The 23,348-nt window shown below is 36.8% G+C and overlaps 1 long non-coding RNA gene across 1 annotated transcript in view; it reads right to left on the minus strand.

Annotated features, from left to right (window-relative positions):
• The window catches only part of LOC132680952 (uncharacterized), a 116,436-nt gene that overhangs the window by 49,019 nt on the left and 44,069 nt on the right, over nt 1-23,348 (minus strand). The window contains exons 8-9 of the long non-coding RNA XR_013555471.2: nt 16,093-16,244; nt 15,821-15,871 (exon numbers count right to left, since the gene is read on the minus strand). This is a non-coding gene — a long non-coding RNA (uncharacterized LOC132680952). The remainder of the gene's footprint in view (nt 1-15,820; nt 15,872-16,092; nt 16,245-23,348) is intronic.

Raw genomic sequence — 23,348 nt, forward strand, 5'->3', positions numbered from 1 at the left:
ACCCAATCTGTCTCCCTTACTGTAAAACCCCCATTAAAACTTAATGCAGAAGTCTCCTCTTGCATAAAGTCTTCTTTATCATCTGTAAATATCACCAGGAAGATACATTTTTTTAACAAAGCAGATCTTGGCACAACCTGACTTAAAGATCTCCAACAACTTTCCATCACATTCAGAATGCAGTGCAAACTCCTTGCCATGGTGAACAGGGCTTGCATGATATCACACTTCTTCCTCCTTTACTTCATCTTTCTATACTATCTGCCATATTCACTCATGCCAAGCCACATGGCTTTCTTGCTATTTTCCTAACACACCAAGTTTATTCTGCCTCAGGACTTCATAGTTGCTGTTCCTTCTACATTTAATTACCTTGTCCAAGACACTTACATAGATAACTACTTCAATTTATTCCAGTCATCCTTAAAAAACTTCCCCCAGAGTATCCTCTATTTACAATAGTGAACACATGCCCATGGACACACACACACACACACACACACACAAACACACACACACACACACAAACACACACACTCCTTTACTCTCTATCCCCTTAACCTCTGTTTTTAGAATTTATCACAATATAATATATTTTATATTCATTCATTTATTTATTTTTCTTATTTGCTTTCCCCTCTAAGTTGTATAGCTGCTAAAGGGGATCATATCTATCTTATTTATTATTATTTCCTCCAATGTCTAGAATAAAGATTGGCATTAATACATGCTCAATACTTGTTGAATGAATGAACGATATTACTATGTTTATATGCCACTTTTACTGTTGCTTTTCTCACATTGTTTTCTCTAAATTGAATGTCTTTATTACTTATGTGGCTGTATTTCAAGTGAAAAAAAATACAAGTAACCAATTCACAGTAGTATTTGCCACAAATAGAAGGTAATCTGAAAAATGTATATATTGAAAACAAAATAGTATTATGGCATTTCAGTTAGCTACTATTCTATCAAAGATGGAGCTTGGGCCTCCTTCTGCTAAAAAAAAAAAAAAAAAAAGGAGATTACAAGGTATTGGAGTGGACATAAAGACACACTAACAGCAAACTCAGACTTTGCCCTCCTGAGTAAATCAAAATAATCGAGAGATTTTCTCAACCTGTCCCAGGGCTCAGTCCACTTTACCATCTCCTTCATTTGACATTAAAATTATACTTCCCACCTTTCTACACACCTGTAATCTGGATTTGGCCTTCCCTAAAGTGATCAGATATTCTAAATGTCTAGCCATGAATTGCACTCAAAGTAACCAAGGGTTAAATCAAGGTCCAGGAGAATAACAAATTTTACAATCCTTAATACAATGTCAATTACACCATGGGGCTCTTTTTTAAAGAGCTTATATCATTTGCATATGTGAAATGAAGCTGATGAGCAGTCAAAATGACAGAAACAGATGCTTATGCCATCATTTAATATGAAACATATTTTCCCATTCTGGTGAACAGAAGGCTATCAGCTGCAGAGGCTATAGGTGAAAGGGGCTAACATTTTAGAATCCATTGAATATAAAACGTCTCCAAACTGTTTCCAAAACACATTTTGTTTTGATCTTTTGAATGCTATACATTCCTATATTGGGTTAGGTGACAAACCCCACCGCTTAATGGTTTATATTTTCACCTCTGTTTCTAAGATATAAACATCCAGATTGAAAACCTGAGCTTCCGGCCACCTTCAGCCTGGTAAACATTAGTTTATTACGAATGCTTGTCATAGAAATAAGCACAGTATTGCAAAACTGAGATAGAACAATTCATCCACATAAAATTTAGATAACTTAAAATACCCAATCAAAAATACTTAAAATTCTAAATTTTATATACTATAGTATGTATTCTATACTATAGTATAACCATGACTTAAATGTCCATATTTAGCAGATTTTCCAGCCTTAACTTATTTATTTACTCAACAGTATTTGTTGTTAGGAAGTAACATGATATGGTCAATAGGACAAGAAATTTGGCATCATAAACTCCTGGATTTGTATCTTACTTTTCCCACTTACTAGTTCTATGGACTTGGATTAGAAACGTGGGTCTTCTGAGGTTCCGGTTAGTCTTGTATGTAAAAAACAATAATGGCTTTCAAGGTTGTAGTAGAATTAAATTAAATAACATGTGATCCGATCTCAGTGTTTGGCAACTACAAATGTAAACCTACTCATAAACCCTTCTTTCTTCCTTGGAGGCAACCTTTCCTACGATGTGCTACTATATATATTATGAACACAAATATATGGTGCATAGTTGTTGACTCAGAAGTACTCAGTGTAAAAAAATTAAAATCCTTTCTACCTTAGTGTCATACAATATGAATACTCAGATTGGAAAGCTAGACACAATTCTACCATCCTCTGGTGTCTTACTCCTTTGTACCCTTAATATCTCAGCCTAAATGTCATCTCTGAAGAGATCTATTCTGATGGGCCCCTAACACATAGTTAGTCTTAATTCCCAATGGCCTTTATTTCCTTTGTGGTACTTATTACTATTATATAATCTGTGTGTGTGTGTGTGTGTGTGTGTGTGTGTGTGTGTATTTCCCTCTATTGCTAGGCTATAAGAGACCTGAAAATACATTTTTCTTGTTACTAATATCCCCAATTCCTTGTCTAATAGCCTAGCACCTAGTAAACATTCAAAAATACTTGTTCAATAAATGAATGGAGATACAGTGTTGAACAATAAGAACATACCTCTTTCACTTATGGAAGTATTATTCTAAAGTGAAAAACAAACATTAAACAACAAATTTAAAAATTGTTCAATTACAATGAAGAGCATCAAATATGAAAATGCAAGTGGACTTATTTTTGAATAAAGAAATATCTGTAATATAATTTGATGAACACTATGATCAAGAAATGTTCAAATTGCTTCATAGTGAAAGACTCATTCTAACCAAGCGAGAGGAAACCTGAGATTTCATGGAGTAGCTGATATTCTGATCTAGAACAAAGTATAACTATAATATTGTCAGAATCTTAGAGGGTAAGAGAGTATCTGATGATAGAGGCCTTACAGTAAATAAACTCACATCTTCCATAGAATATTTACCCAAAGGTAGAAAGAAATGCCAAACAAGAGTTGGTGGGAAAGAGCATGGATCAAAAGTAACTTAATAGGGAGATCTTCACGTTTAGCTCTGACATGCATAGTTTGGAAATTATCATTCCCATCCAAAGAAAGAAAGAAAGAAAGAAGCTGAAGACATGGTCAAACTAAAAAAGGGGAAGGGAAAAATAATTGTGAATGTCATGATCCCAGGACACAAGGCCACTAAAAGACTGAAATTTAATTAGAACATTATAGAATGCTCTTCCTCCCCAAATCTTACCACCACACAAAAAGGCTCCAGTGTGATAACCATGGATTAGAGCTGAAAGAGTTACAAGACAGATTGTCTCTGAGAAGGAGTACTAAGGGAAGCTCACAACCAAGAGAAGATACAAAAGCAAAGACACAGAGGAGTTTTAAGTCTCTGGCATCTGTAGCTATAGCAGTTATTAAATACAGCCCAAGTCCTAGGAAGATTACTATAACTCTTCATGCCAAAGACCTATTTACCTCAGTTTCTATTGCTTGATATAATGGCTTTCAATAAAATATTACAAGCATGCTTAAAGCTAGAAAAAAACACAGACTGAAGAGACAAAGCAATCATCTGAGCCAGATTCATATATGCCACAGATGCTGGAATTACCAGACAGAGAATTTAAAATAATTACAATTAATACATTAAAATTTCATGGAAAATACAATACATACAAGAAAAGGTGCGTAACATAAACAGAGAGATGAAAACTCTAAGAATGAATCTAAAAGAAATGCTAGAAATCAAAAACACAATAACAGAAATGAAGAATGCCTTTGATGTCTTATCCATTGACTCAACAAAGCCAAGAAAAGAATCAGTGACCTTGAACACAAGTTAACATATATTACAAAGAGAAAAAAAGAAGAAGAAAAAGCAATAGCTCATCCAAGAACTGAGGGACAACTACAAAAGCTATAACATATATATTATTGGACTACCAGAAGAGAAGAAAGAGATAACTGAACAGAAGAAATATTTGAAATAATTTCCAAAATTAATGACAGAACTTTCAAAAATTAATGAGATACCAAACCACATATTCAGTAAAGTCATAAAACAATAAGCAGGATAAATATCCCTACCCCCCCAACATCCAAATAAATAAATGTACAAAAATAAAATAAAATATCCATACTTAAGTATGTCATCTTCAAGCCACAGAAAAGGAGAAACAAAGAGAAAATATGCATCTTTGAAAGGAAAATATGCATATTTCTAAGTGAAAGAAGCCAGTCTGAAAAGGCTAAAGACTATCTGATGCTAACTATATGACATTCTGATAAAAGCAACGATAGATATAATTTAAAAATATCAGCAGTTAAAAAAAAAAAAGATCAGTGGTTGCCAGAGGTCTGGGGGGTAGGGAGGGAAGGAGAGACTAACAGATGGAACACAAGGGATTTTTAGGACAGCAGAACTATTCCTCACAATACAGTAATGGCAGATAGATGACTCAATACACTGGTGAAAACCCAAAGAACTGTGCAGCACCAAGTGTGAACCTTAATGCATGCAAACCTCAAGAAAAATCATTTAGGAGGCCAGGGATCACAGGATGGGAAGTAGTATGTGACAAAGGAATCCAACAATATTACAAAGGTATGAAACATCTTCACTGAAAAGGATTGGGGGACAACTACTAACTTTACAACTTTAAAAATGAGTGGAATTTGAAATACAAAAAGTAAAGGGAACTGCAAGCAAGCACTATACTGCATTTGTATTCCCATGGGGGTGCGAGCTAACAATTTTGAAAGTACACTGTAATTGAAAAATTAAGTAAATGGATGATGGATAGTAGGAACCAGATTTCTCATTGTTGGAATGCAATGTTAAAGACAAGCAAGAGGAGAGACTAGCAAGATGCAAGCAGTAATAAATTAGAGTTGAAGATACCACATGAACTCATGTTTAGGGTAATGACAGATGGTTACAATAGAAATGTTTATAGATATGTATATACACATATATATTTCCTTGGTCTGTTGGCTGAGATACCTGGAGGCCATGGTATCTAGCATGCAGATATTGGCTTCTAACACCATTCTCAATGAAAGGAAACAGGGCTCTTTGGAGAAATGGCATGACTGTAGGAATATGGCAAGAAATATACAAGATGAGCTTGAAGCACCTTGTAGTGCTACACACACACACACACACACACACCCATACACACATGCAGTAATGGAAGTATGTCAAAGGGAACAGGACTAATTAAAAGAGCTCCCAGTGGCCAAAGCTGGAACAATTTGAGCAAACTAAAGTAATATTGGATTATAACCCAAAGAATAAAATACATATTCACCAGTTCATACTGATACTAATAAGCAATTAAATAAAGAAATGGGAAAGAAGAGAGAAATCTGTTCAGAATTCCACACAGTTTATATGGATATTCCTCCGTCAAGAAGATAAATGATAGAAACTTAACAGTAGACCATGGGGGAAGGGATGGGGAGAAAAAGTTACAAACAGAAAGGGAGAAAGGCAAACCATAAGAGACTCTTAAATACAGAGAACAAAATGAGGGTTGATGGGGGTGGGGGAGAGGGGAAAGTGGGTGATGGGCATTGAGGAGGGCACTTGTTGAGATGAGCACTGGGTGTTGTATGGAAGCCAATTTGACAATAAATTATATTTTTAAAAAAAGAATAAGATAAATGATAACTGCCCTGTCTTTAAGCGATTCGTAGCAGCTGTTTGCCAAACAGCAGAGTATAACAAGAGGGAAAAAGGATAACTTTCCTGTAGAGAAACCTGACAAACACTGCCTCTGCCAGGTGATCAAGGTAAATATCAACAGTGATAACTCATGTTGATAGTGTGTTCCCTTGATATGATGTGATGAGAATCAAACTTTACCTCTGTGTTCTTTCTCCCAAGAGCACATTCCTCAAGGCCAATCATGAGCAAAACATCAGACAAATTCCAATGGAGGGATTTCTACAAAGTACCTGACCAGTACTCCTTAAAACTGTCAAAAACACTACAAACAAGGAAGGTCTGAGAAACTTTAATGGCCAAAAGTAGCTGAGGAGACATAACCATTAATGTGGTGTGCTGGATGGCATTCTGGAAGAACGACAACAAAAAGACATTAGGTTAAAACAAAGAAAATCTGAATAAAGTATGGACTTTAGTTAATACTAATGAATCAATATTGATCCAAGAATTGTGACAAATGTATGATATTTAAATATGAAAAACAGGAAATTGAGTATAGGGTATCACAGGACTCTATACTGTTTTTACACATTTTCTGTAAACCAGAAACTACTCTAAGGTTAAAAGCTTATTTCAAAAAATAATTAACTATTTTCAGTAACCACTCATGAACAAGATGCTACATATATCATCAAAAACCCTAATTCTACAACGATTACAAATAGGTATAAAACAAAAAGATTAGTAAAACCCATTTAGGTTTAGGGATACCAAAGCAATTACTCCTTAAAATACATTCTTATCTTCATTCTTTGTTTTTAATGTTTATTTATTTTTGAGAGAGAGACAGAGACAGAGACAGAGCACAAGCAGGGGAGGGGCAGAGAGAGGGGGAGACACAGGCTCCAGGCTCTGAACTATCAGCACAGAGACTGACACAAGGCTCAAACTCAGGAAAGTGAGTCAGATCATGACGTGAGCTGAAGTTAAACGCTTAACTGACTGAGACACCCAGGTGCCCTTCTTCATTCTTTTACTCACAAAAATGTTCCACCATCCTCCTGAGATCCAGAGAAAGCCTTTGTCTTGGAAAGAAGATTGAAAGGGAGAAAATTGTTCACAAATTTAAATTAAAAATGTGCTGGGGCGCCTGGGTGGCGCAGTCGGTTAAGCGTCCGACTTCAGCCAGGTCACAATCTCGCGGTCCGTGAGTTCGAGCCCCGCGTCAGGCTCTGGGCTGATGGCTCAGAGCCTGGAGCCTGATTCCGATTCTGTGTCTCCCTCTCTCTCTGCCCCTCCCCCGTTCATGCTCTGTCTCTCTCTGTCCCAAAAATAAATAAAAAACGTTGAAAAATTAAAAAAAAAAAAATGTGCATTCCTCTACTTTTATACTAGGTATTCACCATGTTTGTTCTGGCACTCCTGTTTCCAGAAGTGCCTATTTCCTGGCACAGTCTGCCTTGCATTATAAAAACCCAAAACATCCAACACTCAGCTTATCAGACACTTTGAATTTCAGACTTGGACATGGGGCACAATCTGGGAACTTCTGCTAAGAGACTTTGGGAATAGTTTTCCTTCCTAGTCAAAAGATATGTAAGGAGAGGGGCACCTGGGTTGTTCAGTTAGTTAAGCGTCAGTGACTTCCTCTCAGGTCATGATCTCATGGTTCGTGAGTTTAAGCTCCATGTCGGGCTGTGCTGACAGCTCAGAGCCTGGAGCCTGCTTCAGATTCTGTGTCTCCCTCTCTCTCTGCCCCTCCCCTACACATGCTCTGTCTCTCTTTCTCAAAAATAAATAAACGTTAAAAAAATTTTAAAGATAGATATGTAAGGAGAAATTCCCCCACATTTCCTCTTATACATACATATATTTCATGGATGTAATTGTAGGAGGACATAAAGTCTAGAGCTACAGTAACCATATAGCCACCACGATGCAGTAATCATAATCATGAAAAGTCAAACCACCAAAAATGGTGGTTCATCAATGGCTAAACAAGTGTCATCATTGAGGTACTAAATTAGCTAATCCTAAAATCTACCACACATCCAGAATTCTTGTTAAATATCCTCATAGTTTCAGATGATTTTAGTTGTGTATTGTTACTTAGAGGGTAGAGCTCTATAACTACTATACATCTAATTATACTCTTCCAAAAATTTGCTTTTCCCCACTCCAACCTATGTTTGTCTACCTGAACCTGACCTATATTATTCAAATGGACTTTTCAATACCTGACAATCTCATTCCAAGATTGAGGAAAGATTGTTCTGTGAGATTATGGTGATTAGGCTTAATTTTATTAACCATGACAGTAATCCCTTTAATTAGCTAAAAACAAACAAAATAAATTGAGAGATAATCTATATTTCTACTTGTTTCGGTGCCTTTCAACAAGTGTTGCACTCAGTTAAGATATGCACTTAGTAAAAAGGGAAATAATAATTCACTCCCCTGAAGAGTGGGGAGTGAATCACTGATTATACACACATGCAGTCCTTCATTCATTCAACAAATAATTACTGACCCTTTGCTATCCAGTAAACATTGCTCTACCATCTATTTGAATGTTGCAGTGACTATGCAAAAAAATCTGAGATTTTTCATTTTTAACATGCTATTCAGATGACTGTAATGATCCTTCAGGTTTAAGAAGCACTGTCCTGTGTTACATGTATATTTTGTCATGTGTTCAGCAATGCTGCCCTCAGGGAACATATATTTTCCATGTGGGAGAAGGTAGACAACAAACAAATTAACAAATAAATAGCAATAGGGCAGGTGATAGAAATTTAGGGCAGGTAGTGTTATTTTTATATCCAGTAACGAGGAAAGTCCCACTAATAAGGTGGCATTTGAGCAGGATCTGAAGAAAGGAAGCATGTGACTCATGGGATATTTGGGGAAAGAGTGTCCCAAGAAGAGGGATCAGGGAAGGCTCTGGAGCAGAAGCTTAAATGGAATGTTTAAGGAACAGCAAGGACACTAGACTGGGAAGTTGAGCCAAAGGAAGAGAAAATGAGGAAATGAAGTTAGAAAAGTAGTGGAGGGGCTGATCTTAAAAGCTTGTTAGGCCATGGAAAAGTCTATGGTATTTATTCTGACTGAAATGGGATGCCAATTGGTGATAGTGAAGAGAAGAGCATGATCTAACTCAAGCTGTAAAAAGATACTCCGCTTATTGTGTTGAGTGTAGACCACAGGAGGAGCTACTGTGGAAGCAGGGGGACCAGCTAGATGACCAAAGTAGTAACATGGACAAAATATTTGGCAGGTTGAACAGAGGTGATCATAATGAAAGACATGACAAATGGATCAATTCTGTATGTATTTTGACTGTAGAGCCAACAGGATTTCCTGAAAAATTAGAAGTGGGGTTTGGGAAAAAATAGAGTGAAGGACAACTCCATGATCTTTGATTTTGTTCTTTAGTTTTACTTATTTTTTCCTTTTTTTTTTTTTAACTTTTGCCTGAGCAACTGGAAGTAAGGAGTTTCCCTTTAGTAAAACAGCAATGTTGGGGAGCAAAGGGCAGAAATTGGAGCACAGTTGGAGACATACAATATTAACTTTAGGAGGTTTGCAATACAATGAAATAAATGCAAATGACAAGTAGGCATTTGAATCTGTAAGTTTGGAGTTCAGGGAAGAAGGTCAAGTTTGGAGACAGAAATTTTGGAGTTGTTAATATTTAGAAGGTATTAAAGCCATGAGATCTGATGAAATCACAAAGTGAGGGACTGTTGGGTAAAGAAAAGGCATTGTCTAAGGATATAGCCTCAAGACACCCAAAGATGAGAAGAACTATTTAGGGAGATGAGAAGAAACTGTTAAAGATAGAAAAAGTACCCAGTGAGGTAAAAGAAGAATCAAGGAAGAATGGTGTTCCCAAAGCTACACTGAAAATTAGGGAATAAGCACCTGTGTCAGATAAGTAAGTTAAGGGAGTTAACTTAGTTAAGTAAGATAAGAACCAGGGATTGGTCATTTGATGAGCAAAAGGAAAGTCACTGATGACTTTGACAAGAAAACTTTGACGGCATGAGGAGAGAATTGCCAAGAAATAAGGGAGGAGAGAAACTGGCCACAGGTGATAATTGATTGTTTTTCTGGAAGTTTTGTTATGGAGAAGCTAAGGAAGGGGATGGGAGCTAGAGAGGGAAGTAAATGCAAGAGATTCTTTTTTAGTGGATAATATTCTATGTCATTATACTGATGAAAAATCAGAGCGGGGACAATTGATTATAGAGGAAAAGAGAAATTGCCATAATTCTTTAAAAAGCACAGGAATAGGGGCACCTGTACCCCAATGTTTATAGCAGCACTCTCAACAATAGCCAAATTATGGAAAGAGCCTAAATGTCCATCAACTGATGAATGGATAAAGAAATTGTGGTTTATATACACAATGGAATACTACGTGGCAATGAGAAAAAATGAAATATGGCCTTTTGTAGCAACATGGATGGAACTGGAGAGTGTGATGCTAAGTGAAATAAGCCATACAGAGAAAGACAGATACCATATGGTTTCACTCTTATGTGGATCCTGAGAAACGTAACAGAAACCCATGGGGGAGGGGAAGGAAAAAAAAAAAAAAGAGGTTAGAGTGGGAGAGAGCCAAAGCATAAGAGACTGTTAAAAACTGAGAACAAACTGAGGGTTGATGGGGGGTGGGAGGGAGGGCAGGGTGGGAGGGAGGGCAGGGTGGGTGATGGGTATTGAGGAGGGCACCTTTTGGGATGAGCACTGGGTGTTGTATGGAAACCAATTTGACAGTAAATTTCATATATTAAAAAAAAAAATAAATAAATAAATAAAAATAATAAATAAAAAAATAAAAAAGCACAGGAAAATGGGGACCAGGGAAGTGTTGGTCATAAGTAGGAAAACAGTTTTTCCATAGTAACAGAAAGGAAGGCAGTATAAGTGGATACCAGCACATATGGGCTGATACCTGTGGTATGATTGAATGGTACCCATAACAGACCTCAAAAATCCTACAAATCCACTTTTCATTTGGCAATAAGGAAATATATGTCATTTTTCTATTTTCTACCAATAGCCACTCTTAGAGAATTTTAACTGATCTCACATTCTGAATGAATGTAGTTTTATAGAGGTATTCTAACTCAATTAGCCAGAAAGAAACTACCCCCCCCAAAGCAATATTCAGATATGTAGTCAATCAAAACTATCTTGCCTCCAAATGTTTCCCAATAATTAATGAAGAAAGGAGCAAAGTTTAAAAGCTTTCTTCCACTTGAGTACACTACTCTTAGTATTTTTCATGTTACCCATATGGCTGATAATAACATAACTCAGTAATGTATCATATCCTTCTGACAATACTTGGTCCTAGTCATAGGATGAGGCAATCAATTGTGGGCTGACTTAATCAATGATGACATATTTCTTTCAACTTTCTTGTAGAATTTGAGGAGTCCCTGGGTCATGGCAAATTTGGTATTGAAATGATATTTTAAAAGCCTATAGAAACAGATAATACACTGAAATGGTTCATATCTGGATGAGATCCAAACGGTGATTAGCTTTGCCTGCTACCCCACTTCAGGCCAAAGTCCCTGCAATGCTGAAGCATCAATGTTGACCTCAATGGGCCGTGTACCTGGGGCAGCAAAAGAACTGAGAAAAAGAGACGACAGTATAGGGAGCCACAGGGGACCCCGAGCCAACAGCCGGAGGTACAAAGGTTTATTGTACATCTTCTTATACACGTTTTCAGGAAAAACAGATCAGAAATGATTAACAACAGAAGTTTAGCAAAGCATGTCAACAATGTACATCTGATTCAGCTATCGTATGTATCTTGCGAACGAGAGCAATCTTGCAGATATATATGTTCTGATAAGAATTTTTACAATAGAAGCAAAGACAAAGAAGGGAGTGAATGCACTGTACTATATACAGCTGGCTTCCTTTAAGCAAAACACCCCTATCTGTGTACTAAAAAACAGACATTTCCCAAGGGCAATTCACTCAGGTCCTTTCAGGTTATTTTTAACCTTACGATCTCGAGTTTTCTCAGAGATCTTGGAGCCTGAATGAATATGTGCTATGGTCATTGTGGTGTTCTGTTTCCCACACATCAGTTCTTGGATCAGGGTCAGACTTGATCAACGTCCAGAATAAATCAATGATATGGGAAAAGTTGAACAAGATTGCCCGTTAAGCCCTTGAGAACAATTGAGGCTTACATTTCTCATTCTGATGAGCTAACAAAAAAGTAGAATAAAGAAACTACATAGTCTTAAACTTTAAGCTGATTTTTCCATAGACTGCAGCATATTTTCAATATTTGATAGCTTAAGAATAGCACCTCTAAACACAAAAACATCTTTTCTCTATTTGAGAATATCTGATATTTACATATAGAACCAAACACTCTTCACATTTGATCCAAAATTATGGCTGAGCTACAATTACTTTATTTCCACTAGTTGTTGGGAGTCAGTCACTCTTCTGCTTCTGATGTGTTATATTGCTTCTGCCTCTTTCCTAATTAGCAGACCCAGAGTCACCCTAAAATCAGACCAGTTTTTCTTTTTTTTTGGCAGTACAAAATTAAGTTGTTTAATTTCCAAATATTAAAAGGTCTTATTAATTGAATCTAAACTTTACCCATCATATAGCTATCTATCCTGCACCATGGCTAACTGCTAATATAAAATACTTAGCTCTAGAAAGAAGAAATGTCATTATGTAATATACAATATTGTCACCTTTTTTACATTACTTGATGAGTCATTAATAAATACACAAATCTGCACAAAGTATATGTCATTGGAAAAGCACAGGAAATATTTGCAAGAAATGAAAGCACCTGACAATCAGCAGAGATGGTGTCTTAAAGGACAAGTTGAGCTTTTCAAGTAATCCCACATGTATGAATCATTAATATATCTTCAATTATTTAGGACACAATTTTTATTTTTTAATGAATGCATCATGAGAAGATTTATAATAATCTTTTCAGTGGCTACAGTAAGTAACATTTCCATTTACCTAAATAAGAATATGTCTTGTTTTATACAAGTGCCCACAACCACATTCTGATACTAAAAACCAATTGTGACACTATCCAATTGTCCATAGATATCAGAAAAGAACACTTTAGCATTTTTTAATACCTATGTTATAAGGAACTGCAGCAGAAAGATAATTATGCCCATTATAATTACCTGACATGTAATTCCACATGTAAAATATAGTAACATAAACACATAAGTGTTTCTAATCATAGTTATCTACCTATGGGACCAAATCTAGCTTTTCTCACTTTTTTCCTAACTAGAAACTTCATGGGTGAGTCAGAGCTAGAACTCAAAAGAAAGCAAGGAGGGAAATGAGTCAGGAAGTCTTTGAAAAAAGGCTAAAAAAAATACCTAATTTTCTTATTCATATTAATAGAAAACAGTTCTGTCCCCATAATGTCATCTGATACTATACATGCAAAGTTAATAGCATAAGTAAAAAGCCTTTCACAAATTCTACAAACAATTCTTTTGAGTCCAGACCCTCTTTCTTCACTCCTCCTGTCCTGTTTCTGACTGGGGAGTGGGAGGAAGGCACAGAATTCTCAGCATTGATCACACATCAGAACAAGGCCTGCTTATCTGGAATCAGCCTTTCCCATTAGGAGGAGCTCAGTCCCACAACCCTTGAGAACCACATGGCTTAGATTTCATTACCTATGAATCATGTTCCTATCAAGGGAACATTCAGAAAGCAGGATAAACTGAAAGGCTTCTGCATGTCCATTTGTGGTGTGAATGTTTACAGAGGCTTGTAACATCCATTGCAATAAGACCTGGTGATTGCCCACACAAGGCAGAAGCAAGATCCTGCTTAGCATCTACCAAAATGTGAACACAATTCCTTTTCCTCTTGCCTTCTACTCTATGCTCCAATAAGTTTATAGCCTGTAGATACTCAATAGATGACAAATTCAATAATTCTGTAGCCCCAAGCACACCAAGAATTATTTTTCATTAATAGGTATAATTGTATTGTCCTATTAATCAGTAATGCATTAAAAACTGGTTCTTATAAATTGTAATGGCAACACAGTTTAGTTGGAAAAAGATGGCATTTACGTTCAACAATCTATAGCCTACCCCAAGCTACCAAACATTTATAACTGCCATCCTGTCATAGTTCTGGTTCCCTTGCTATGGTATGGGGATGGAACCTGATTGCAAACAAGTGCTATGGAATTTTGATAGAGAGAAGGCTGGATACATGTTTACAGCAGCCGGGCAAGGGCAGCATGCACTTTCCAGTTTATCACTTTGACATTCCTCCCTGTAAAGCCACAGGGAATAAGGCAGTGACATTTGTGAGATAACAAGTTCACTGGAGATTGTCTTTGGGATTGAGTCAGGTCTCAAAGCAGAATTTAAACAAGTGTGTACCCCAGCAGTCCCAGTCTGGTTATAGTCTTACCTGCACTTGTTTCAAACACAGCAGGCATGCACCTATCACCTCTCCATCCCACTCCCGGTGGCTACAATGGATACCAGAGTTCACTTCTAATTGGCTTATTCACTCTGAAAACATACACACACACACACACACACACACACACAGTCTACTTTTAATGATGTCTGAGTTTCTTGCGGGTTTCTTCTCCTTGCTCATTGAGGCAAAGATCAGTGATTGAAAAAGAAAAAAAAAATGTCTGTTGAGTACAAGGTTCAGTCCAGTTCCTTCTCTAAAAACATTATGCTGTAGCAAGTCCTAATTAACCTTCATTTAAACTATTCATTAGATTAACAGATCTGTGCCATTCCTTCTGATAAGCTCACCAAATTAATATCCATAGCATGACAAACTTACAGGCATCTTCCTAGCCTTCTACCCAATTATGGGCCCACTAGTCAGGCTGTACTTTTATGAAGAGTCAATTGTGTTTGTTCCTACTTTGTTTATACCAGGTGAAGTTATCAAGGCAATTAAAATATTTAATGAACTATTGTGTTAGCCACTGAAATATGAGTTCAAAAAACAATGGAAGGTGTTTTACTATGAAAACCAAGGTGACTGTTGTGAAAAGATGTTCTAAATAGGACCACTATCAAAAATTGCTACGGAAATTCATGTGAATAAAATGGGGGAATCCAAAAAATTTAGATGGAATCTGGAAATAGGCAGCCTCATACATATTTTTAAATCTGACCCTTTCTAAAGAAATGGAACCTGGAAATAGGATATGAGAGACATAGACTCATGGATTCAGTTTTGTCAAGAAAAAAGATACAGAACTCCAAGTGGTGGAGATCTGCTCAAAAAAAGGCCTCAGATTATGTTAATGAAGTTGGCAAATGAATATATATTTAAATTTTTTACATTAAAATAAAACATTTAAGTGTGTGTTTTATTTTTTATGATTCCCCCTCAAAATGACTTTTTCAATTAACCTACCACCCATTGTTCCCAATTGCTTCATGTAAGAAGTCTGTTTCTGTTTTTCTAATCTAACCACATTTCACTTTCTCCTGTTACTGTGCTTCCCCAAAGGCAAATGCCTCAGAATAGTATTTATTAAGAAATCTTCCTATAGCATGATGGAAAGTGCTGGCAAGTAAAAAGATAGCAAGTCTTTGCATTTGAACAGGGAGTAGTGATAAGGAATCCTATCAACCTGCATGAATTAAGATTTCATTTTGGCTTCAATTTACTTCTAACCCTGTTATCAACCCATGACATTTTGCACTACAAGGGGGAGAGGGTGGCTAAGTCATTGGTGCAGATGTAATTTATGGCAATTTAAACTGAGTCAAGAAGTTAATTACTTTGAAATAATGCATGCATCTCACACTGAGTTTAACCAGGGTTTATTAAAAGATGGGTTACTTATGCCTTTTTGCCCTCCACATATCCTCCTTTAAAAACAAGTTTACCAGGAATTAAGCAAGAACTCCCATAGTGTTAATATCTTCTGAATTGTGAGCTTTTTATAACATGACTTGTCAGAATGCAAATGGTTAAAAACAACTCCACAGCTCACCTTCATCACCCTTCAGGTACATTATCAGCAAAAGGCACATTTCTCTTCACTCTAGAATTGTAGAAAATGACACTGTTGTGAAGCCTCTGGGATTCCTCACAAAACATGAATATTCAGCACCAAGAACAGAAGCTTCAGCACATCAAATTAAATGCAACCTTAAGAAGAGCTTATCATTCTTAAGTCCTTTGCATCTCTTCCCCCCAGACTTCCCTTCCCAATTGTGGAAGATGAGTGGGCATCTCTACCCAGTCATCATGAATTTTACATACCTGAGTCTTCACTCAGGCAAATAGTTACCTTCACTGGGACTCCAGGTTGAGGAGCTTGGGTTGATCACCTGGAACAGCCATGTAACCACCAAATAGTCAGCATTACATGGGATGAAGTTATCACTGACAAGCTTCACAATGCTGTTCAAGTCCTATAAAAGTACATACGTGTTAGGAATTCTCAATTAGGACTGTTTGTTTGCAAGTAGCAGAAATCTAACTGAAGCTGGTTTATGCAACAGCAGGAATATATTGTTATGCTTAATCTGGAAGTTACAGAGGGGTGGACTGGTCTCAGGCACAGAAGGTTGAAGGGGTTCAAACAGTGTTATCATGTCTCTCACTCTTTCCCTAATCGCTGCTCTCCCAGATAACCCTCACTGTATAAAGGCAGAGATAATGTATATGGTCCTCAGAGCCTACAAATTCAGCAAAAAGAGTACCCCGAATGTCTATGTCAGCCTTTTGATTGTGCAATCCCTATTTGGATTATATGCCCAAGCTTTTGTCAGGGAAATCAGGGCCAAATAATTAAGAACACTTTCAGAATTGCATGCCATGGCAAAAAAAGACAGTTCCAAAAACAAAATAAAAACTAGATACAGAACAGACAAAAAATAAATAAAATAAAATAACCAACATCCACAAATATGCCTTAAAGGAGCCCAAAGGAGTGGTAGGCAGGGAAGATATATGTCAGGTAATGAAAAGGATGCAAGTTTTAGAGTCAGAGTTCTGTTTTTGAAAACCATTCATACCACCTACTAGCAGTAGGTCCCTACGTTACTCATCTCTCTAAGCCAGTCTTCCCACCTGCAAAGCAAGTCCTAGTTTGCAGGATTATTTCAAGAATTAGATCCCTCTTTGTAAAGTATTTAGCATAGGGCCATTTAGATAGTAGACATTCAGTAAAAGACATTTTTTATTATTTGGGGGAGGCAAAGGAGCCAAGATTAATTCTAATCTCAACCAAAAGGAAATAGAGAGTTGAAAAGAAATAATAAAAATAAAGTGTACTTTCTCTAACAGGGAGTAAATAAATGGCCATATTTGCTTTGAAATATTTCAAATAAAAATTAACATAAACTTGTAAAATAACAACTATTTAATATAAGTATCAATGTATTGTTATATGGTGAAGTAATATAGTGACTCATTTACAAGCCAAGCATGTGCTCAGAGTGTGTAGATGCAATAAATACATGGCAAATTGTTTCAGTCTCCAAATTCACATGGATATTTAATACACACTGAATAATTAGCACAACTCAAAATGGTCTAAATGTGTTTCTAAAAACAGAAGAAGGAGAAGGCAGCAGCAAAGGCTTATGGATGAGCAGGGAGTGGAAGGCTATTTAGAGTTAGAAATCACATTTCTGGCTCTCACACTAACCTCTTCTGTGACCTTGCCTGCCAGTCTATTAACTTTTCAATGCTTTCCTCGTCTATGAAAGAGGGAGCTGCTGGGCCCAAATCACCTCCAGAAGACAGTTTGTGTTTGAGAACATGTCATGAAAAGGAAGAAGGTTTATTTCAATCTTTAAATTTTATCTCACCCTCCCAGGACAAATTTATTAAATGAGCAATTAATTAACACATACCTATTTTTCTTATTTGTTGCACATATATGTTAATTGGGTTTTAATGTGTAAGACCAAATCTATTAAATAGGCATATTTCAGAGTTAAGATGGGAATTCAAATCCACAGAATCACAGCGCTATGGAGCCAGAGGTAATCTTAGAACTGAACTAGCCCAACTTCTTAATTTCACAGATGAAGAGAATCAGAACCAAATTTATATTTTCTGGGCCTGAACTTCTATTCTACCATTCCACTTAACTTAGAGATTTTTAAAGGTTTAAAAGTTACTATTTAAGGCAGTAGTATGTCTCTCAACTACAAAGGGAGAAAACTATAAATAAGAAAAAAAAAAGAAAAATGTAAGAGGCAAGACTGAACACAAATGATCTAAACGGGGTCCTGAAACTGGTTGAAAAAATGTCCTTGAGAAGGGAGACTTTGCAAAGCCATTAACCACAGGGATGAATGGAAGAGCAGAAAGGGAAAGAGAGTCTCAGAGAATTGTCACTTAATAATCTCCATGTGCCACAAAAGCAGCACATTGCTATCTATGAAGTGAAGAATCAGGGAGGTGCAAGTCAGAAAGAGAACTAAATAAATACTAGAATTTAATGAAAACATTCACTTTATTAACCAGTGTAAGGTTACTCAATTAGCAGTTGATAAGGAAAATGTTAAATAAATAAAATGTCATCATACCCTGCAACTGTTTTGAGTAATTACAAGAAAATTCTAAACAAAGAGATGATTATTAGTAGGCAATAAGTGCCAAGTGCCCAGATAAATCACCAAACCAGTTGTATTTAATTACACAAATTTTCAAAAAATAGAAATAAACAGCCTCTGCAACCTTATCTTTATGGCCCTGAGAACAACTGCTAAGTGTCTTGAACAAGATGTTTGGAATGCTAGAGTAAGGTGCTCAGCAGATCTTCTCATAAAGCAATGATAAAACTGAATGAAATTATCAAAAGCTAACATCTCAGAATTTTGAAATGGGCCAAAGGTACAATTTCATTGTAAATGGACCAAAGGCATACAACAAACTGTGAAATGTCTATTCAAGAAAAAAAAAAAAAATCCTGAGTTTTTGGTAATAATAGGGGGAGTCTGTGGTGTTTTGGCCTGGAGCTATTACCAACCCCCAACCAGCACCATCAGTTTCCAGCTCTACTGAGGTGGGGTGAGCTGTGAAAAACAGCAATTTTATTACGTGAGAGGAATGTCTTGACTTGGAGGAAAGGTCAGAAAAAGCCCATGCTCCTGGGCACTGTCAGAAAGAGTAGCCATCTTGATGTTAAAAGAATGGAGAAGACCAAGGTCGTAAATGGCCTAAGGTGATGATGGTTGGATCTAGTAACAAACTGGCAGACTAGCTAGAAATTTAACAAGGAGATCCAGAGAATGAGATATACATATTAGGCCTTGAAGAGGTTACATATCCCCCGTAGTCTGAGAAGCTGCACATTAGTACATGGTGAGACTAGGTAGTAATTCACACACCCCTGGCTGATCATGAGGCCATATACACAGGTAGAGATGAAACAAGAGGGCAAAGTAGCAAGTCAGGAAAGACTTGTAAATTGATGGAACATTGAATGAATTCCCCAAACCACACATATATCCTTTGACAAAGAGTGGAAATATTACTGGTTTGTGATGTTTGAACATGAAGTAAATCAAAATATGTCACACCAAAATATGCTACTTTAACACAAGGATTATTTTGAGCTGAAGGCATTTGAGAAGCAGATATAAGAAAAGCTCCCTGCCTTCTCCTTATTTGGCTAAAAGCAGGACATAAAGTTTTGAAGGTGTCTCTCCTGTCCTTTCCATCAAGAAGGACAAAAGTTAATCACTGGACACAACTCTAGATCTTATCAGCCTGGTAGCCTTTATCTACCGGTAGTTTTTCATGTATTTTACCTTCCAATGGTTTGCTGCTCTCAGAGGCCTAAAATGGCTTTCCTTTGTCCTGTCATTTCTTTACGAAGAATATATTGTTCTTTGTTGAATATGCTATATAAACCTGAATTCTAAGCCACCTCTTTGAGTTACTCTTCCTTGAGTTCCTCATATACACACATGTTAACAAGCTTCTGCTTGATTTTGTCTTGCTAATTTTTTATTACAGAACCTCAGCCAAGAACCTAAGATGAATGGAGGAAAAATTTTTCTTCCTCCCCTATAAACACAACCTCTGACCAATCATTGGCTGAAAACCAAGCCATGTTGACTCAAGGATGACCTCTAAGAAACCAGATTTTTAAATAAAAGCAAGAATTAAGAAAAAACAACAAAAACACTGAAGAGACATCAGTGGCTACACATCAAAGGAGAGATAGACTTCACAGACTTAGTCCAGGCAACTTACTAAACAAGGAAATAACATAGAGGCAACAAAACCCAGAAAGGAATAAATCAGAATCCAGAATTTTTACAATACATCAAAAATGTCCAGTTTTTAACAACAAAAAAGTTAGATATAAAGAGAAATAGGAGGGGTGCCTGGGCGGTTCAGTGGGCTAAGCGTCCGACTCTTGATTTTAGCTCATCTCACAGTTGCACGTCAGACTTCATGCTGAGTGTGGGTCCTGCTTAGGATTCTCTCTTTCCCTCTCTGCCCCTCCCCTTATCTCTCTCTCTCTCTCTCTCTCTCATAAATAAATAAACATTAAAAAAAAGAAAAAAAAAGGAAAGTTTTATTCCTACTGGAGGAAGAAAAAAATCAGACAATTGGAACTGTTTCTGAGGGTTTCCAGATAGTGGCTTTGGCAGAGAAAGACTACCAAACTGCTATTATAAATATGTTCAAAATACTAAAAGAACCATGCTTAAAGAATTAACAATTAAGAATTAAGAACCTTGGGGCGCCTGGGTGGCTCAGTCGGTTGAGCGTCCGACTTCAGCTCAGGTCACGATCTCACAGTCCGTGGGTTCGAGCCCCGCGTTGGGCTCTGGGCTGATGGCTCGGAGCCTGGAGCTTGCTTCCGATTCTGTGTCTCCCTCTGTCTCTGCCCCTCCCCCGTTCATGCTGTGTCTCTCTCTGTCTCAAAAATAAATAAACGTTAAAAAAAAATTAAAAAAAAATTATTAAAAAAAAAAAAAGAAGAACCTCAAAACAGTTCTTTTCTAGCAAAAGAACCACCTTGCTTTAAATGCACCATACCATAATGGACAACCAGTGAGCAGAATGAGCAGAGTCTGAGTGGACAGAATGTCCAGAAGATGGAAATTGGCTTGAAAATGGAGAAAGTGCTTGGGAATATCTTTTAGCTTCTCTCGTTTTTTTAATGTTTATTTATTTTTGAGAGAGAGACAGAATGTGAGCAAGAGAGGGGCAGAGAGAGAGGGAGACACAGAATCCAAAACAAGCTCCAGGCTCTAAGCCATCAGCACAGAGCCCGACATGGGGCTCGAACCCACAGACCATGAAATCATGACCTGAACTGAAGTCAGCCGCTTTATCAACTGAACCATCCAGGCGCCACTTTTTTAGCTTTTCAAGTGAGTTACAGTCAAATAATTCAACAGTTAAAACAACTAAAGAGTCACTATTCATACATCCCCTACTAGAAAAATATGCAATTTCGCAAGGCCTGGATTTTTTTTCTTCAAGTTTTTATTTAAATTCCAGTTAGTTAACACACAGTGTAATATTAGTTTCAGGTGTAGAATTTAGTGATTCATCACTTACATACAACACCCAGTGTTCATCACAAGTGCCCTCCTTAATCCCCATCATCTATTTAGCCCATCCCCCTGATCACCGCTCCTCCAATAGCCTGCAGTTTGTTCTCTATAGTTAAGAGTCTGTTTCCTGGTTTGCCTCTTTTTTGCTCCCACTATGTTCATCTGTTTTGTTTCTTAAATTCCACATATGAGTGAAATCATATGGTATTTGTCTTTCTCTGACTGACTTATTTCACTTAGCAAAATATTCTCTAGCTCCATCCAGATCATTGCAAGTGGCAAGATGTCATTCTTCTTTTTTATAATGTCTTGATTTTTAAAATAATGATTCAAATGTTAACAGAAATACCACAGAATGTAAACTTTGTTGAGAACATTAGAAGAGATTTCATTCTTCAAGAAAATTTCACTGGTAATTAGGTAAATGTAAATAAAATAACAAGGGGATAACATTTTGCACACCGTAGCTGGTAAATATATATATATATATATATATATATATATATATATATATATATATATATATAAAAACATAAATAATATCCATTGCTGCCAATGCATGAAAAGAAATACTCTCACGCTAATAGCATAAATTGGTGCAACCATTTTAGAGGGTAATTTGGCATCTATTTTAGGTGTGCATGTCTTTTCACTCAGTGATTCCACTTCTGTGAATCTATGCTACAGAATCCTGACATATTCAAAGAAACATGTTCAAAATTATTATTGCCTTCTTTTTACAGTTAAAAACAAAAACAAATTTTATCAACAGGGAAAAGCACACATTAATTAAGATTATAGTATGCTAGTGATGCAATACAACCATTTTAAATCATGAAACAACTTCTATATGCTGATTTGCAAAGTGGTTCCAGGTATACTAACTGAAAAGAAGGGGAAATTCCAGAAAATCTTCATAGTATGATTTTGTTTATGGAAATATTTTTCGTATAGATAGGGTGTATTTGTGCATACATGTGCACACATGTGATTCCAAATGCAAAGAAAAATATATGGAAAGATATGTACCAAACATGATAGGTGTTCTCACTGGGAAAAGGAGGAGATTGGGAGATGATTAAGAGGGAAGTTAATAGTTTTTACACTCTACTTACTAATAAATTTTTAAATAATTCTAAATTATTGAAAATTTCAATTGGGGCATCTGAGCGGCTCAGCTGGTTGGGCCTCCGACCTCAGCTCAGGTCATGATCTCATGGTTGGTGAGTTTGAGCCCTGTGTAGGGGCTCTGTGCTGACATCTCAGAGCCTGGAGCCTGCCTCAGATTCTGTGGGTTTCTCTCTCTCTGTCCCTCCCCTGCTCACCCTTGGTCTCTCTCTCTCTCTCTCTCTCTCTCTCTCAAAAATAAATAAACATTGAAAAATTTTAGGGGCACCTGGGTGGCTCAGTTGGTTGAGTGTCCGACTTCAGCTTGGGTCATGATCTCACGGTTTGTGAGTTCGAGCCCCACGTCAGGCTATGTGCTAACAGCTCAGAGCCTGGAGCCTGCTTCGGATTCTGTGTCTCCTCCTCTTTCTGCCTCTCCCCTGCTCATACTCTGTCTCTCTCTGTCTCTCAATAATAAATAAACGTTAAAAAAAATAAAAAAAAATTTAAAAGAACATTTCAATCACGCATACATTACTTTTTTGAATAAAAGTATTTTGAATCATTATCAATAGCTCTATCTGATATCTATCTTTCTGATTTGGTCCAGATAAAGCCCTAGAAGCTGGATCTAATAACCAAGACTTCTTCCATCAATATAAATTAGGTAGAAAAATTACTGCTAATTTTCCAAAACTAAAGGAAAGAACAATAAATCTGTTGGAAGAAACATAAGGATCAAGCAATGGATAGTCTCAATTTAAATTCAACAAACATTGATCTAGTACTAGCAATCTGTCAATCACTGTGAGTTGCTTGGCACTGATAGATTGCTAAAAGAGATATAAGCCCTGGTCTCAAGGAGTTCTCAGT

The sequence above is a fragment of the Panthera onca genome, chromosome A1 (genome assembly GCF_046562875.1).
Source record: "Panthera onca isolate mPanOnc1 chromosome A1, mPanOnc1 haplotype 2, whole genome shotgun sequence".
NCBI lineage: Eukaryota > Metazoa > Chordata > Mammalia > Carnivora > Felidae > Panthera > Panthera onca.